The sequence below is a fragment of the Anopheles gambiae genome, chromosome 2 (assembly GCF_943734735.2).
Source record: "Anopheles gambiae chromosome 2, idAnoGambNW_F1_1, whole genome shotgun sequence".
NCBI lineage: Eukaryota > Metazoa > Arthropoda > Insecta > Diptera > Culicidae > Anopheles > Anopheles gambiae.
In genome coordinates this window covers 31,978,253-31,998,341 of record NC_064601.1, presented here as the reverse complement: position 1 = coordinate 31,998,341, position 20,089 = coordinate 31,978,253, and the positions used below count along the sequence as shown (strand labels likewise).

At 44.6% G+C, this 20,089-nt stretch overlaps 1 protein-coding gene across 1 annotated transcript in view; it reads right to left on the bottom strand.

Moving 5' to 3' along the window:
* The window catches only part of LOC1273750 (phe13-bombesin receptor), an 88,569-nt gene that overhangs the window by 67,212 nt on the left and 1,268 nt on the right, over positions 1 to 20,089 (bottom strand). The window lies entirely within an intron of this gene.

The following is a 20,089-nucleotide window of genomic DNA, read 5'->3' as shown; positions in this document are numbered from 1 at the left end:
GAACCAACAGGACACAGTTGGCCATTTATTTCCATCGTACGTTCGAGAAGCTAGCAAGCGCACGGCACACCAGCAACTGGTTCCAGTAACCTCCATCAATCAACTTTAAACTCGACACAAGATTGAAAACTCGACTTTGTTGTGCAGTTTTTCAACCCATCTTTCATTGTAATGCAACCTCGGCATGGCGCACGCGAACAAAGCGGCACGCGTGTTGAGGAGGGGCTCACATTGAATGTGCAAGTGTAAAAAGGAAAGCGAACAAATTCAGCAAACACAAAAAAATACACACACACACACAACAAAGATTGTTGTAAAGCTAAGTACTTCGTAATTGAAAACCGCACACACACACACACGCATGCACTCTACATTGTAATGGGGAGAAGTTTGGAAGTGATTTTATTACACAATTTTATAAACCTTCCCCCCGTTGAAAAGATTGCGCCTTTTGCATCCTTCTTCCCTTTCCAACCCCCACTTTTTTTTACACCACAAAATGGCGATCGATGTTGTGCCATTCGTTTCCATTACGATCATTCATTATGGAAGCAAAATTTATTGCGGCAGTGGCACAATTCTTTGCTCCGCTCCATTCGTGTGTGTGTGTGTGTGTGTATGTGTGCAAAATGAAAAACGGAATCGGGGAAGTACCGAGCCCGGTTGTACCGCGGAGACACCTAGCACCGATGTAACTTGATTACGGACGCGCACCCACGCAGCCAGGGAGTGAGGAAACGGAACGCGCACGTAACAAAGGAATCCAGCAACTGCCTCCGAGAAATGAAGAACCGGGTTTGGGGGGGATGGAACCGATTTTTATTGTCTATCCTCGCACGGCAATCCTCGGCAAACGTGAAATGTCATTGAATAATCAATATGTGTGCTCTCTCTCTCTCGTGACGCATCCACTGCTGGAAAAAGCCGGCAAGAAAATTCTTCAACGAATAAAAAAAAAATCACACACACACACACACACATACACATACACACACAATCCACGCTCTAATGCAGCCGAGGAAGACAAGAACGATGATGCGCTGCGTTCTGGGAACGTTTGCGCGATGATACTCGGGATCGCACAGGTGGTGAAATCAGGGGCAGGTGGGCAGGCTGGTGGCGGGCGCGACGATAAAAATGGTCGATTTATCGCATCACTACCATAACCACCCACCAGCACCCAACCGCGCTTGGTATTCGCTCATCGCAAGTTGACCTAATCAAGCGCAATATGGTGTGGCCGATAACGAACGAATTCGCACGTGACGGCCAAGCGGGGCGACTTTCCTACCCCCCCCCCCCCCACCGAATACACGGGAAAAATGGGCCAATAAATAGAGCGGGAGGAAAATTGATTTCACGAACGGAGCGTAATTGAGGTTAAATAATTCCGCTACATGTGGAAATGATAAATGTGCATGTGCTGCTTCACCGAAGAGCGCGATCGGTAAGCATTACAATTTTACATAGCATTATGAAAAGGCATTTTCCAATTAGAGAGCAGCGAGCAGCTCTCTTCCCGAAACCGGGATAGGTTTAATTTAAATTATAAATTGCATTTCAAATCCCACCCTCATTATGCGCCATATGATTCCGGCAGGTGCAATGTGGCTCGAGCTATGGGGAGGGTGAAAAGGGTTTAAAATACGCGCCTTAACAAATCCCTTCTCTGTTTCACCAATTATGTGGGCAGTTTTACCGTGGCAAGAACATCGGTCGGTGAGTTGCTGCAAATGACTCGAGCATTTGTTTGACCTACTGCATATTTCATATACCAAACCACAGCGAATATAATCGATCGTGACTTATTTGTTCGTTGATAAGGGTTTCTCGATTTTCCGATAACAGTAATGAAGCAAATCAGTCATAGCAGTGCCACGTAAAATCAAATGTTAATTATAACCATGCATAAGTTGAAATATGGAGCTTTTCCATCCATGTTTAAGGACAGCAAGCTGAAATTTCGGCCTGTCAGTGGAACAATATCCATCATCCGGGTAGCATCAATTTGATAATTACGATGCAACATACATATTAGAATTCACCATCTATGTACAATCTATGATTCATTTGAATATAGATTTATTTTATTCTTTTTCTGTTTGCAATGGGTTATAGTACTTTTATAAATTTTAAATAAAAAAAAATAACATCGTATCATTAGGTTTTTAGCATTTCTTGACAAAATATTTAGCAAAAAAAACCTTTATTAGTTATCCTGATCGATCCTACGACGAATCGGCGTTTGTTTACTTATTTGTTGGGGGTTTGTTTACGAAAAAGCTGACTATAATCGTAAAACCCCTATATACTCGATTCCTAGATTTAACTCGTTAAGCTCTCGTATTTTAGCAACCTTTGCAATGAAATGAAAAAATAAATAATTAAATCATTTTATCAAAACGCTTCAAAGAAAATAGCAAAGCGCGCGCCTTTTTGTGTTTGAGTGAAACATACCAATACACCACAAATGATAGGTCAATCAGTGGCCCTAATCACGAGCAATCAGTGTACCTCATTGACTCTCAGTTTCATCGTTCACCCTCCTGTCCAGCTTTCGCCCATTTCGCATCAGCTCGCTCGTATCAAGTACACTTCAGCCAGGGGATGATGGAGCTGATGTCTCATCGATTCTGTTATTGTGTGGTAGCCATTTTCCACCTCAATTGTTGGTAGTTGACATTTTCCCACCCCATCCCATCTTGAGAGAAAAGCTCCAAAAACCATCACGCACGCACAAGATCTGAGAGGCAAACGATGCTGGGCGGCATCACGCGAAATGAAGATTGATGGTGGGTTGAAAAATTTGCAATACACAAGGCGATAGTAGCGAGGGAGAGTGAAAGTAAGGGCGTGGGAGTTGAAACATGGCGATACACTCTTATGCGTACCATAAATCGCCCATTTATGCGGGCTGGGAAGAGGTTTGAACGTTTGCGAACGTTCGTCTCAAGGGTGCTGGTTGGAATCGATCTATGTATCGATTTTCTCGCGAGGGGTTTGGTGGAAAATGATGGAACAATTTGGGGTGATATCCAAAGGAGGTTTGCTGTTAGTCAATAAATTTTATACCACCCACCTCACCATGATCCGCCCCAGTCAGTCAAACTGCGGCCACTGGGGAAGGCATTTCAACAGCGGTGAAGAGCATGCCGTTATGGTTTGATGGCGGAAGGCTTCGGGCCGCGTGAGCAAACGAAGCTGCCCGTGTGGGACAGACAGCAAGCGACAAACGCTCGCGGTCGCTATGCAAGTAGACAATAAACTTTGTCTTTCACATTTGTTCGGCGCTTCACGTCATGCCCATGCGTTTCGGTACACTTTTATACTGCCGCGCAATCGCCCCATCCACAACGCCAAAATTGCCTCCCGGCACTTTAGCGGTCCATTCTAGCCCCAGCCTCCCAGGAACGGTAAGTGCCCGCGGAGCGGTGTACTATTTTTCGCCAGGACGTTTTACCCATCACATTATGACCGCCGAAGACATTATGTGCAACGGCAATTGGGTGTTGGGTCCTCCTCCATGCCCTAGTGGCGTGTCGTTTATGCTGGTGGGTGCGCTCGTCTGCCCTGGTAAACATCGTAAATATGGTTTTATTTTCTATTGCACCCCAAACAATCAAAACCGTGGTGGCCACTTGTGGTTTGTCTCGATAAACAACGGAGGTAGCAGCAGCAGCAGCAGCAGCAAAAAAAGGAACAACACCCAAATACGAAATAAACAACAAAATACGCGGAAGCTTTAAAGCTTGCAAGCGAGCGACCGCTGTTGAATGGATTCTTTATATGCTCTCGCACGGACCGAAATGGATTGTTGCACGATCGGATGCCGTGCGACGGTGCCATTTCCCCTGCAACGTTGCGCAGCATAATTTTAACGCGGGAAGGGTTTGATTTTGACATTGAAAAACAAAAACAAACCCTATCCAAATGTAAACCGAATGGAAGCGCTGTCGGAATTTGGTGCCTGGAAATAATTATAATCTCGACACATGTTCTATTTAAGTTACATGTTCTTAATTAATTTCACACGTCAATATCACTCTTTGATCTGACCGTACAGTTTCTATTGAACAGTCCATATGATACACCACACAAGCAGGCTATAAAAAATCTTCTGATGAAATTTTGCAATTAATTTGAACTGATGAAATTATGAACTGATTAATTACGTTTAATTATTGCTGCACATGCATGCCACTCTTTGATCGGCTTTTTTGTGATTCTATTGAACAGGTTCATTCCATGTACCAAATAGTACCGTTAGAAAATTCTTAAGCAGTTTAGTAAGCAAAATTTACTACGAAAACAGGACTTCATGGAGACACAGGGCTGGAAATATAATTATAATATTCCCTTGTGGTACCGGATTTTTTTTGTTTTCGACGAAGAACAGCTCCCACCAGCATTACGGTTGAAGGCAAGTTGTGCACGCCAACGAATGAAATTACAGTGAAAAAGAAATTTACCATCGAAAAATATTGGACCTAAACGGAATTACCACCCACTAGCGAGTTCTTAAGCAAAGTCCTGTGTCCCGTGTGTCGTATCCCGATCCGGACTGCGTTTGACTGTGTTTGCGCAGACAAATTGGGGCACCCTACTGCAAAGTTTATGATTTAGGGGTACCGCATCTTCGTAGCGGAGCTTCCTCCCCCTCTTTACGGGTAAGCTGTAGTGGTGGGAGCTCGGCATAGGACCTACCCGATTCCGATTCCGTGTTCGGAATCAATTCCGGAGCCGATTCCGATTCTGAAATCGATTCCGATTCCGGAGCCGATGCTGGAGTCGATTCCAGAGCTGATTCCGGAGTTGGTTCCGGAGCCGATTCTGGAGTTGGTTCCGGAGCCAATTCCGGAGTTGGTTCCAGAGCCGATTTCGGAGTTGAATCTGGGATCGGCTTCGGAATCAATTCCAGGATCGGAATCGGCTTCGGAATCAGAATCATCTCCGGAATCGGAATCGATCTGGCAATCGCAATTTGCTCCGGTAACGAAATCAGGCTTGACTCCAGAGATGGAGTTAGCTCCAGAATGAGAATTAGTTTTTGACTTGAAATAAGAAGTGTGGGAAGCAAAATAAGTCCGGAAATCTCCATGTGAATAGCTCAATTACAAGTAAATTTTGATTCTTTGCCGCTATTAACACGTAGCATCATTGGACCCGAACACCTATTCCTATGAAGATGCCAAAATCGACTCCGTTTCGAAGCCAATTCTGATTTCGGAGTCAATTCCGATGTCGGAGCAGATTTTGATTCCGGTGCGAATTTCGGAACCGATTCCGATTCCGGAGCTGATTCTGATTCCGGAGCCAAATCTGATTCTAGAGCCGATTCCGATTCCGGAGCCGTTTCCGGAATCGATTCCGGAAACTGATTCCGGACCTACTACCCGGAATCGATTCCAGAAAACTTCGGAGCTACCCGGAATCGATTCCGACAAAATCTTAATTTTTCCCATCACTAGTAAGCTGGATGATGTGTTTTCCCGTGCTGGAAGTAATTTGTTTGAGTAGTCTTTCGATCTAACACTGAGCAGAGTGTTGTGCCGACTTATGTTTCCCTCACTTTGCCTCCGCGTATATTCCCACCACAACCCGGTTGAGCCGGGATGGCCGGTAAGAGCGTCCATTTTTCTGCTACATAATGTCTATTTATAGAGCATATAAAATACACTTCCCAAAACCGTAACGCAGTGGGTGAGTGGAGTATGGGGTCCGTGGTGGTGGTAGTTCAGTGCCGTGATATCGCATTTTCGTTGTTTGGGTGTTGCTTTTTTTTTGGTTCGTCGTTTTCCCCTCCTTTCCCACCTTGAAGTTCAAGGGCGCTCCGCGAGACGAGGCTCAACCTTAAAGCGGGCATTGCACTCTCTCGCTCTCTCTCTCTCTCGCTTATTCAAACCGAAATAAATTCATTAGCTTAAGTTATACACCGCAAAACGCTAGATTAACTGAATCGCACACGATTAATTTGGCAGCAAAGTGCGGCACAGACCGGTCAGCTCCATTCGGATAGGCGTGGGGGTGGGACGGTTCCATCGGTTTCGATTCGATTCGAGCAGCGTGACCAGCGTGATTTATCTGCCCTTTTTCCATCCACTGAGCGGTGCTTGTTTTACATTGGACTTTGAAAACTCACCCGCAGCTAGAATGCGCCAAGCCTAACCGTTTGCAACATCCAGTACAAACGCCAACAGCGAGCAGCTTCCCCGAGCGTGCCACATCGTACCGGGAACGGAGCGGAACACACGAAATTCCGTCTCGGTAGATGTGCGGGGGAGGTGGTATGTAATGCATATCTCGGAGCTCGGAAACCGGATGCAAAACTGACCAGCTTGCACGAAATTGCCATTCCGTATGTGTTTTGCAAACCGTGCAGCTCAATGCTTCCGGCCGAAATCTGCTGGCCGTCTGCCAACCAGTGAGGCGAAGGTGCTGAAATATGCTGGAGCTTCTTCCACCAACCACCGGTATAGAGAGCAACAGAGTCTTAGATGCTGGTCATCCAAATGGACCGAACCGAACAGGCGTGGAATGGAGGAGGCAAGGCAAACACATCAAAACTAATAGCTACCGGCCGAAGACAGGGTGTTGCGAAGCGATTCAGTGTGTATGCTCAGCGCTCGCATCATGTATCATCCGTTTCATATTCTGCGCTCGCATCAAAGACGGGTCATCCGTTTCATATTCTGTAAAAGAGACACAGGTTTCACCCGATTTTATGATAAAACGCCGTCCAGTAATGGTTGCGCAACAGTGCTCAATTAAACTAAGTGAAAGGAAAAGGTTATCAAACTGGTACTGTTTGCTCAGGTATCAACTATCGTTTTTCTCGGTAGGTCCACTGTCAGAAGTGGATACATCGCTGACGACGGTCACTGCCCTCGACCTGCCTTGGTTGAGCATTGTGTTTTTGAGAATCGTTTTATTCAATTTGGAAGGTCTTGCTGGACAAAGTTGAACCGTTTGTATTGAATTAGGTGCATAAGGTTCCAATTATAATTGTGCAAAACATAAATGAATTAAAAAGTAAGGATCTGATGTTACTAACTTCTATAGCCATAAGTAATAAGGAAAAAATGTAACAGTATGAAAAAATAAAATTCCTTACCTTTGTTTAAAAGTGTTTTTGCCATTTACATATTCATAATCTCACTCTTGTTACAGCCGGTCTCGTGTTACAGTCGTCAACACGTACGACTTGTGACAACATGCCCGTCACGGGTTCAAGCCCCGAATGGACCGTGCCGCCATACGTAGGACTGATTATCCTGCTATGGGGGGGGGGGGGGTTATCCATAAGTCACTGTAAGCCAACCCTATAAGTCACTGTGGGGTGGTGGTACAGTGGTACAGACAGGCCTTGACCGACAACGGTTGTTGAGCCAAAGAGGAAGAAGAAAATTCACTCTCTTAATCTGTTACTGGGGCCCTTCACGATTCTAGTCAGTTTTTTGTATGGAATTTGACAGTTGGAGGCTGAAATCATGTAAACACTCCATACAAAACCACCCAATAAACTAGCCTGCAATTTTCAGTCTAGATTATTCTAGCCTCAAAGCTAGAATTAGATTCGAGTACCTGCTCGAAAAATGACAAAACACGGTGTTGTTTACATTTAACCCCAAGGTGCATTAAAGAGATCTGGTGGTGGAATCTGGAATCAAAGTGTAAGTAGTCCAGGTGGTCTCATAGCATTTTTTTATAACCAATTTTGAACATCACTTTTTGACAGGATGGGTGATAACTTTTGTTCAAGCTCAAACTCAAGATTTCTGGAGGCTTGACGAACACACACAACACTCTTAAAATCTTATTTCAGAAACAGAAGCGATAAGCCCACCTATACATTATACCTACTTAGATAGCTGCTCGAAAACTGCTATAAAATGCAAACACCTGACAGACTGAAATTTCAGCCTACAAACTTAAAACGGAAAGGGCCCCACTTACAGGGGTTTCCAGGAGTTCGCATAGTTGTGCGACACTTCCTTGACTCTTTCTTTGGGAAGTGAACTTCATGTGATGGAAATTGGACTCTATGGCACCCTTTTTGCAAATTCCCATTGGATTTGTCCGACAAGGGTGCTATAGAGCCTGTATAGACCCTGTATTTGTAATGCCGCCAGTAAGTAAGCGTGTAAGTGCGTTTAAAAAAGCCGATAAAAACATCACTGCTGAATTAGAAATCATGAAGTAAATGAGCAGTTTTTCAATATTTTTTTTTAGAGCTCTCGCCTATACATCGGATGGAACTGAAGTTTCGTGTACATAATTTTCCAGCAAAAAAGTGTATTGACCAATTCTTCGAACACATCTCGGAAGTAACAAAACGGTGGTTGCTAGAACTAACCTAACAAAATGCTCTAAAACCGTCCCCGTGTGCACCAGACGCTTCGGACGATACATTCATTATTCAACCACCGCAAACAACAAAAGCACCCAAAACAAGGTCCATATAATTTTATTTGATCAAACAGAACGCACTCACCCACCCTGTGCGAACACAATGCCCACAACATAAAGCTCCATCTGTTTGCTTCCAGTGGTTTCGGGTGGCTGCTGTTTCATTGCTCTCCGGTAGGCTAATTTCTCGTACCTCCTCTCTTTACCTTTACAATTGACCATGGAAAAATCGAAAAGCAAACAGAGAAGAATACACACAATAAATACGGGGGCAAAAAAGTGACAAAAGCGACCTCTAAAATGGAGTTGGCGCAAGGCGTAAGACGCGCGAGCATCATCGACTGTTGGCAGACGGAGCGTGCAGAAAAGCTGCACCATCGGCTTGTGTGCTGGGCTATTGAGCAGGATAGTTATATTTGCATGCGAGTATCGGCAGGTCGGATAATGGCGCATATCCGGAATGATTCTGTTGCCCAAAGCAGCCACACGAAAATTCCGATTGGCCGGTCGAAGGTAACGACGAACGGGTAACAAACATGGGGGAAAAAAACTTTCCACCACAATCTATTGCGAATTTAATCAGGCCCCCGTCTGGGCCATTTCGCTACGCGTAATCCATTGCACGTGTGTACGGTTTTCTAACACTTTTGTTCGTTGGCCTTTTGTTTTTCGGCTCAAATTCACTGTGCTGTAGATTGAGCAATGAGCGGAAATTGCACGAAAAATCCCCGTTTTAATGGGTACGGTCGAAAGGTTCGAATCAAACCACGCAAGCTCTCTTGGTCGAACTGCCACTTGGTCGATCGTACACGATCATTCTACGCACCAAAAAACATTCGGGATATGGGCAGCGGGAACAGACCGACAGACATGTGTGCATTTCAGATTGAAACGCATATGGTAACGAAAAGAGAAAAAAAACAATAACGATCATTACTAAACAATCAGCGCAGCACATTGAACAAAAAAACATATTGCCGAGATGAAAAAAGTTCAAACAAATCCTGAGAGCCAAACAAAGCGTGCAAATTGTCCATTTGAAGGCTTAATTTTGGCACAACCGCCTATTAGTCATTCTGGAAAAAATATCCAATTTTTTGTTGCAGCTTAAACAAGACACTGAAAAAACGGTTCTTTTTCGTTTTGTTTTGCTCAAGCTGCTTTCAGTACAGTAGCCTGCTGTTAATGATTGTTTGATTTGGGTAATGCGATTTTTTATTGCACTTTAAATACATTTTCTGGCAGAAAAAAAAAGAAACATCGCAAAGCCCCCAAACACGCCTCTGAACGGACGGAACCAGCCACACGCTTCATCAAGTGCCATCGGACAGCCCGGCACAAAGAGAGATCATCAATTGAACATCAAAAGTGCCCTCGACAGAGCGCACTAAGGCGGCCCTCCGCAAAAAGGGTTCAGGATGTCAATGTCAATAATACGGACGAAGCAAATCGCAACCGAATATTTGACCTTTATCGTCCTGCTCCGTTGCCTTGCTCTGTTTCCATGCTCCGCCGGTATGTGGTACGTGCACAGAGGGCAGGCAAGCGCACTCGCATGCGAACTAATTGAAAATAAGTCCTTTGGTTTGGATTTCCACATTGCCGGACCTTTGGTACCGAAGTAGAAATTGATTTTCCGGTACCGAGGGCAGTGGATGGAGCAAGCGATTACGGGACGCAACCGGTCTGCATTGAGATTGCGCTTCACCATCGGTTGGCAATTGGCTTTAGGAGTACGGTGGGTCGGTGTTAGATGGTGCCTAAATAGGTTCGCTGTATCTACCCCACACGGCGCCATATAAGATTTAAGCACACTTTTCCGGTTTAGTGACAAATCCCCCTTTTGGTGGTGGTGGTGTTGGTGGTGGATGGAAAACGAAGCTTACAAGTGACAAATTTTATGGGAAGCATTAAAAGTTTGCGCACCGAAATCGGCCAGCCCGAAACACACCCCGCTCGTTCTGCTGCAGTTTGCCACGCTGCTGGGGAAAATTCTGCCCTTTCTGGTAGCAGTAAGAAGTAACGGAACAAACGGAGGCTTTATCGAGCCGAATGATGCTACAGAAGGAAGAGCAACGAGCCACCATTTACGATGGAATCTGATTCGTCGCCCGGGCTCGTGCGTGTGCTGTAGTGGTGGGCGATTGCGACATAAGAAATGCAAATTTGAACAGCTTTGAAGGTTCTCGCTGGCCTTGGAACGGTGGACAGTGGCCAGGCAGTGCAAAACTTTCAGTAGTTTCACTCACTATAGGAAAGAAGGCGACAAAATGAGAGTGAAATATTTGCTCCATATTGGCCGTTAAATTTAATCAATGTACAGGCATCGTTTTTATGAAATGTTTGCTAAAAATGAAACAAAAGGTATAATTGGATTGCTTGTACACAGGCAGATAGGCGGACGGGCCTGTTGGCAGATAGACAAAAAACAAAACGAAGGCAAGCCTTGTGTCAATCAAATGATACGACGATCGTTTTATTTACAATAAAAAATTATCATTCTCAAAACTTTCTCTCTTTTGCTAGCTTTTGCAAAGGGATGCTGTACGTTCCAAAAAGAACAATTTTGGAAATGAAATAAAAGGTTTTTATGCGGAACGTTATGCTGTTATGTGCGACAGTTATGATGAGATTATGTTAGTTGAATTCAGTCCTGCGTGGAAACACTGTCACTAATTGGAAACACTTTTGGGGAGGTTTCGGAATTATTTTCTCTTTGAATTATTTGGGGGTTTTGTACAATTTGAGCACAAAACATTAATTCGTTTTTTACAGTGGTCGGCAAAATAAAGTGCCCACTGCTTAAAGTGCCCACTTTTGAAATTACTTGGAGCTTGAAGGTCGTCACATCTGTAATTACCAGGGGACATTTTTATTTAGGAGTAGCTAGAAGACTGGTGTGAATCGAAGGTGTAACGATGGCTGATACCAATATTACATTCCGGATGAGCACTATCAATAAAAAAAAATCAATCGTATCGAATAAAAAACCTTAAATGTCTTCCAGGAAGTCTAAATGTTGGTGCCATCGATAGTTTGTGACCAATTCACGAACTGGCGTATCAAACAAATAAATTTAAATATCTGGATAACGCTTTAGTGTGCAACCAAGAGACCAGATGCAAAAACTAGATGCAAAATTTGATAAATTTATCAAAGTTTAGAAAAAAAAAACTACGTCAAAGATCCTGAAACAAGTCTGGAATGCCAGAGGAACGCATATAAATTATAAGATTGGTATTATATTTGTTCAAACCAATAATTTCTCTAGAATGATTAAAGCGGGCACTTTATTTATTTTGTCAGAGTGATTTTGTTCATTTTTGAGAAAAAATCTTTTTTCTTGCAAACTTTTCTTTTTTGTCGTGGTTTGGTACTACACATTCATAAGCATTCATAACGAAAAATGTTTAAAAAAATAAACCAGTACAATAACTTCATTTTTCACGAAAAATTTGAATAAATGTAATATTTTAAGCAATGGCCACTTTATTTTGTCGGCCACTGTAAGTTCAATTATTTTTTATGTTTTTTTTTTTAATTATGTTGCTTTACTCTAGTTCTCTATTTTTTAGATCATTTAGTGGTGTTTTTTTAAAAGATTTTCGAAATAAGTTTGAGTTCATCTCACAATGTATTGACTCTGCCTAGAATTCGTTACACAAAAAAGATTGGAAAATAGACATCATATCGTGGTACTGACGCAAAATATGTTGAGACTAACTCAATAATGTAAGTGGTTGATTTTTAATCATCTGGAAATCAAATATTAAATTGCTTACCAAATTCAAAAGTTTTAAATGGCTGTATTAAATTGAATGGCCCCCTAACATAAGTTCCATACGCGCTTTCAAATGTGTGTAAAACAAATCTAGAGCGGAACGTTGAAGCAAGGTCTATTTGAGTGTAAACGATGTAAAGGATTAATCACCTGTTATCTTTCATGGAAACTTGCGCCTAAAAAAACGCCATTCCTCAGTCACATACCAACGAGCTAACATTCTCCACTGCTTCTCATGCCTCCCTTCCATGGCTTAATTTTTCCCTCGCTAAGCGCTCGTTTTGCGCAACCAAAAATCTCTCCATGCGAGATTCCACCACACCCGTTCGTGTCAATATTTAGTTTAATGTGAAGCACGCTCCCCTCGTACATCAAATCGGGTCTCTCTGCTTACTCTTGCTGTCTCGTCAATTTCTCATAATCATCCTTTCCTCCCTCTCCGGCTGGCCTTTTAAGTGCCATTGGACGTGGTGTTCCAAACCGAACGCAACACGAGAACGCCGACGGTGTTTACACGGATGAGTTTTGACAGAATTATGGCAGTAGCACTCGATCACACTCGGAGGTTGAGTTTGAGAAAAAGGGGTGCAGAGAGAGAGAGAGAGAGAGAGAGAGAGAGAGAGAGAGAGAGAGAAAGAGAGAGAGAGAGAGAAAGAGCGAGAGCATCCGATCCCATCATTCTAGTACGACCGAGCTCCAACGGATGAGTTTCCATCTTGCGTTTGAGAGTGATTCGTGCGACCTAACCGCCGGCCCAGTTTAATTGCCCTTTTGGTCTCGCTGTGTTTTTCTACCACGGTGCAATGGCAAGTGCAGCAAATGGGCAGTACGGAAATTGAAAACCTTGTAAACACCATCCATCCCTTCACCCTCTCCATGAGCGCGCACGATGGTAGCAATGGATCGTTCAGGATGTGTTTTTTGTTTGTTTTGTCACTTCCGCAAACAGGGACACGAGGCGAGCGTTGGCGCCACTAGACCGACCGGACACTCGGGGGGAGGGCGGAAACGCGTTCACCGCCGACGAGCGCTCGAGAACTGCAATTGAAATGACCGCATAATGACCGTCAACGATCCATTTCAATGTCGTTCGATGAAGGGGGCCGGCCCAAAAGGTGCTATTGAATCTGGGACAGCCGGGCGAGAACAGTGGGATGTAATTACCTTCATACGCATCCGCTGGTGGCAGTTAGAAGCACCGGCTGACGATCCCCTTCCCCTACGGGGACGTTGGCAATGGGCGGTAGAGTAAACTGTTTAGTTTAAACACGACCCGCCACCCACTGAACGAGTCGTCGTCGCAATAATAAATTACCCGCATTCGCTTTATCGCTCGACTGGCAGGATTCAACAACCACGCTGCCACGTGCAGAGTGAGGCTTGGGTTCCCTTTTTCCAATCCACAACGAACGACGGGACAGGGTCGCGCTACCAACATTCCCACAGCCACTGCCAAGACCACTTCCAGGGCCACCGTCCCGCTTCGCTACGGGGGGGGCGGGCGCTAAGTCGTTCCGATACGCAATCAAGAGGCTTCTGTTTATCGTACGGAAATGATTACACATTTCCCAATTGCCTCATGCCGCTCGAGTGAGGGCCAAAATAAGCCAGAAAGGAGTCGCTTCGGAACGAGTAGCGGTGGTGGGCAGCAGCTGGTTAGGCACTTTGGTTCGGCACGGGTAAAGTAAACCTCTTTTGCTCCCCGTGCATCAGTCATCCATCACGGAGGCCCCTCGTGCCTTGTTGATTTTGACGGAGTTTTGACGTTTATTTAAAGTGTGTTTCGCATGCTCGTGCCGGAGGTACACTAAGGCCAAACCCTAGCCAAAGCCTAGGGTTGTGCGTGATGAGAGACGCGTCGTTTACGCTCAAATTGAACGGTAACATGCCAGAGTATTGATTGAATGCAAAAGTGCCGGCATTTTTGGGAGGGGACGGACAGGATTTTGATACACAACGGCACTAATGTGGGCAGGCAGGCAGACCCTACTGGTAATGTGAGCCACCGTTCCGTCCCACACCGGGCCGGTAGTGCTCAAGACGACCGCACCACGTGTCTTCGTGTTGTTGAAAGGATCGGGACAGGTTGTTGTTAATAAAATAAATTTAAAATAATAAAAATACGCCTTCACAGTTGGTTTGTTTGTTTGCCACAGTTTTGCGCTCACGCTGCGCTCACACACATTGTTCTTACCGGCTTGGCCGTTTCCTTCAAGTTCTTGGTGTTGCTGTTGAGCTGTTCTTGTTCTCATCATCCTGAGCGTTGCGTTCGCAAAGCTTTTGCATAAATATAAACACGCGTATTCGTTGCCGTGACAGTGTTTTACGAATTTTGTATACCGAACAAGGCAAAAAACGTTTTTATAAAAGCAAAAACAAAAGCGGACAAAAGTAAATGGCGCTTGTTTGGGTCCTCCTTCCTTAAATCGTAACTCTCAATCTTTGCAGCGTCTTACAGCATAAGGGAGGGAAAGGATCGTGCCGTTGACTTGGTTGCGGCCCTCGGGCAAACGGCGGGACTGATTGGGACGGATTGTATCGATTTACGAAGCACCACCAGACCACCAGCGGCTGCTATGAGAAGACCCAGGATCGAAACACCACACAACACGCACCGTTTGGACGACCCGTTTCGGTGACCTCATGTTCACAGAGCGTCTCTTCTTCACTGTAGCGCTGTAGGGAGCATAACTGTGGGGTGAAGTCGGGCATAAAAAATGATGTACCTTCTTTGGATGAAAAAACCCTCGCTCGAAACATCATCAGCTCGAAGTTAAGCCGCTCCAGTCTCGTGAGACAGGACGACGACAATATTGATTGCCATGTTACGTCAGCCCGCAGACCGTGTACCCGAAGGGTCATCCAAAAATAGGACAGGAAGTGTGGAGGAGTGTTGCGAAAGTTAGGGGGAGGTTCAGTGATATTTCGATCGTGGCAGGAGAGCTGCTCTACAATCAATCTCGTGTGTACCGTCGTCGTGCCTGTCGCTGTCTATCACAGTTGAAAAGGTCCTAGCCACTTCCGGCTTAAAGGAACACACACACAACACTTTGCCGTTGTTCCGCTGTTCTGTAATCGTTGTAACAAATCGTCTCGCTTGACCATCCACACACATACTCACACACCTATACCGAGGGTGGCGAAAGTTGTTGACCACGCAACATTGTTTTGCGGGCGGAGAGCCACCCCAGGCGACAAAGGACAAAGAGTGCACCGAACAACCTGATTGCCGTTTTGATCGTGTAGGGGGGTGTGTGTGTGTGTGTAGCAGCAGTTGTGGCAGACAAACTAACAATTCAATTTAGTTTGACCGTTGCTTGCAAATTTTCGTAATAATTTGCCTTGTTTTCGGGCCATTTTCTTGTTGTAGACTTTAAAAACTCATCCACACTTTAATGTGTGCGCGTGGCTCTAACGTTAAACCAGCCTGGCACATTTCTGTATGTGTGAGAGAGAGAGTGAGAGAAAGAGAGAGAGAGGTAGTGGAAGCACACGATGTTCATCATTAATCATTACCGTTTTAATGTGAGCTACCTCCCCCCTGTCTGTTTTTGTGATGACATTCAGGATTGATAAATGATTGGAAATGCAAAAAAGCGAGCCCAGATTGGGCAAACGATTGGGAAATAAAGAAGTCATCTCGACTTTCCCGGCACACAGAACACAAAAGGCACAAAAAGGATACGCTGTGATCATGCTTTTGCTTCACTTGTTTTGGGGCGACATAAAACATCAACACTCGAGATTGCGAATCGATTCTGCTGCTTTACACACCGGATACTCAAGCTGTAAGGCAGCGATGTCAAACTCATTTGACTACCGCGAGCCAAAATGCTACTGAAAACAGTGTTTAGGGGGAAAATAGGAATGTTTTTGGAAAAATAGGGCCTCAGTCTAGTGTTTATATGATATTAGATGATACAAAAATCAGATCATTAGTAGTTCTTTTCATTTCATTTTGGGATAACGGATATATTACAATAGTTAAAACTTTAATGTAAAATAAAGTAAAATAAATTAACTGTAGAAGATTACAGGTGAACCCCGAGATACGACTGTATTTGGGACTGAAAAAATATCCCAAAGCAAGGCGTAAGTCGAAATAATCGTATGTCGAATATCTGCAAATATAAAGTTAATAACTGAAGGTGGAGAGTCAAAATCTATGATATCGTGTATTTCATTTAAAACAAGGTTCGATAATGCATTAATTTTACTTTAAAAGTCGTTTACACGATATAGATATACAAGATCGGATAGTTGGGGAATCTCAATGACAACTTTAAACCGTCAAAATCAAATCGTCGTATCTGCGAATCGTCGTAGCTCGACCCCCTTGAGCTCGGGTGACGCCTGTATTTTCAATTGATCATAGGCGTCTGATGACCGGATTGGATTGGCGTTGGATTATTCATTGCAAAATAGTCAGTTGTATGTTTATATTGGTGTAATTTTAATTCTTCTATTTGGCGTAACGTCCTACTCCGACATGCTGGCCTTTACAGGATTTCGAGAATTAATTAATTACCACGCAGCAGCATAGTCAATCCTTGCTACGGGGGGACGGTCCATTCTAGGATTGAAACCATGACGGGCATGTTATTGAGTCGTTCGAGTCTTGACGAATGTATCACGGGACCGTCCTGGATTTTAATTATCAATATTGTTGTGGATACCTTGGGCACTGAGCCTTGCTACTCAGTCCTGTCGCTATGTGCCGTGTGCTAACGTGCGCGACGCCGGCACTACCCGGAAACGAAGGCCTCGGGCCGTCGATCGTTCTCTGGCGCCTGGCCCTTCGTTCCGATCGGACGTGAGCGTTCTCCCATGTCGTATCGTCAGGTGTGCGTCAAACGCGTAGTTTTATGATCCGTACAACTTTTCATTCATAAATAAAACTAACTTCATTGATAAGTGCAAAGCCGGTCGAACGTCATTTTCCATTTACATTGAGCACACAACATTTACGAGTAGGTGTTGATTGTCAACAGCATTTACGTACGTTAGAAACAGTGAATTCTTATTGTTGATGCTGCCCCCATGGTCCAATTAGTCGGTTCGTGCAGTTCAGTCCAGATTTAGACAAATATTCATTTGACAGTCGGGAAGTCGGGATAGTCATACAAGTCCTTAGAAAACGCTCCCTTCCTACCAATCTCCATAGAAATCCGCATGGATTATGGCGACCAAAATCAGAGTCATTAGCCCTCCTGTAGTATATCTAGTCTTCTTGGAAATCATTAGTAACATCCTATCAAAAGTAACACGTGTTTGTGCTGACATCTGATTTAAGCTGATTTCTAAAGCTGTTTTGCAGAAGTATAATGTTCTAAGCTGCAAGCATACCTAAAGAGAGGCTCAATCTTTCCCAAAACAGTATGTCAAAAAAGGGTAGTAGCTTGCGTTTTTTATTCCTGTTGGTTTTATTCATAGGAAAGGGTATAAAATTGTCTGGAATTGAATGCTCATTTTCATCAAAATAAACATTTTTAGTTTTTGTTCTATATCTCAAGCAGTTATTGGAATTATTCTTTTTTTTGTGGGAAAACTCACGGACAAGGTTTTATGACGATGATAATGACAATTAGTGTAGGAACCTGCGAAGTTGAAAACTCTGCATATTTCAGGTGTCCGGAATTGATTGATATGTGCTAAAGAGGTAGATATGCTTCTACAAATAAATTTTGGCTCAAGAGTTCGCGGGCCACACAGAAAGACCTCGCGGGCTACATTTGGCCCACAGATCACCAGTTTGACATCTCTGCTGTAAAGGTTATGCCAACAGACGAACCGCACTACCCTGCTCAGAAAACAAAAAAAAACAAAATGTTTATCAACTTTATGCAATGAAATACCGTTTGGGGCAGTACTGCGCTATCACGTCGAGTCACGCGTTATCACTTTGTCGAATTGTTTTTCCCCATCGAAATGTATTTGAACCGCGCCGGTTCGTACGAACCGCAAATCAATTCCACGAGCCGCGCGACAGCTTCTCGCCACGAAATGCCCGATTTTCTTCATTAAATTATCGGTGCGTGCATTCGCGGTAGGGCGGCGCCGCTTGTGGAGTTTCGCGCTGCGAACACGTGAACAACGAATTGCGCTGAACTGCTGGCGGCCGCAAAGGTGCAGTTCCATGAAGCTGGCAAATTACATTCTTGACTTCGTTTTCGCTAATCTCGTCAAATTAAACACACACACACAAACACATACAAACACAAGTATACATTTACCCCTCTATCGAGAAGATATATAGAAAAGCAAAACCTCCACCGCATCCGAATGTCGATTCCCAACACACCCACAAAAGTTGCAAAAAAGTCAACAATGGGAGGGAAAGGGAGGGAAAGCACACAATCGTAACCCTAGTCAAATAATCGAAATATCACGATCCGGAAGAAGATTTAGTGGCCTTTCTTTTAGTGAGCCGTGCCATCTGCTGGACGTGATGATGGTGCTAGGCGCCAGGCACCCTCGCTTCACGCGCAAACGTATAGAAGGCAGCAGCAGCAGCAGCAAAAAAAATCAATATCCTTCCAGGCGGCAGAGGCAGCAACGGCACCATTGAGTGACACAAATTGGCCACTAAAGGAAGGATATTCGCTCTAATCGGGAAGAGGAGGCTGCGTTTACTACCAAAACAGTCCAGTGCGGGAGGGGCGGAGCGCTTGCCATCCGGAGCGATCAAACGCCCTGAAGATCGATAAGCGAAAATCGATGTTCCGAGGGTGAAAGCATACCATCGGACTTAGTAGTGCATCGTAAAAATCCGTTTGCGTAAAACCGGGTCGGCTACGCTAAATGATTATTTACTCCGAATGCTGTCCTTGCTCCCCCCCCCTCCCCCCCCAGTCGTTTCGGCCAGTTGTTTAGTGGAGGGGGAGCAAAACGATTTCGGACGCACGTCAAACTGGATCAGCTGCCCACTCCCAAAACGCGCCCAGAATGAGGTCGGGTACGACGGATTGAGAGTTAAAGCTTTGAGGAGGTCGGATCGATCTCCCGGTTTTTTTTTTATGGCGAGAAGGGCTTTTCCGTATTGCGTTTTAATGGGCAAGCAAGTGGTGCGATTTACGGTGCGTGATGGCTTTTTATGGATCAGATTGAAATGGCACGAGGGCCACCCCGCCTGTGGGATGTAGGTGGAGCAAAAGAAGCGACAAAAAACAAACTTTGATTCGTATGCTGTTGCTATCTTGTGACGAATGGTGTAACATCGGCTACCTAAAAGGTGAAAAATCGGTTCCCGAAGGTCGCGGCAAAGGTTTCCTGTTTCCCCCGAATTCCAAATATTTACTTTTACGAGCTTTACAATATTAAAGGTTAGCAAGCAAATGAAAGTCCCGCGACCGGTGCATACCGAACGAAATTGAGTTTTGGTGTGTGTGTGCCGTGGAAGAAGTGACGAGTAAGGTAAAGCACAAGAAAAATAAGTCCCGCCAACAAAAAGGGGTCCTTTGCCTCGGTAAGGAGATTCCGCCGGTACATAATGCGCTTTTTGTAACCCATCTTTAAAATGGCACCGGGAAAGCTTGCTCTTTAATTTCCGAAAGAAAAAAAAAACACAGGCAACGGAAATATTGATACCAAAAGATATGGAGAACGCAGAACGCCCCTACCAAATTGCCTAATGATTTGCAACTTTGTCAGCACGTGGTACGATTCTGAGGAAAGCCACCACACGTGGAACCGTTTTATACAGCCCAACACTCACACGCAAAAAGTGCGCCGGTACGTCTACGCCTTCCGTCATCAACGGGCGGGCTCCTGTCAACTGCAGCGCACTTCAATTGCGGGCAATAAATAAATTCGCACATCAACACGGATTCGTGTGCGCAGAACCAGAAGCACGACACTCGGGATGGGGTGGGGGTTAATTCGGACCGATATGAATGAAATATT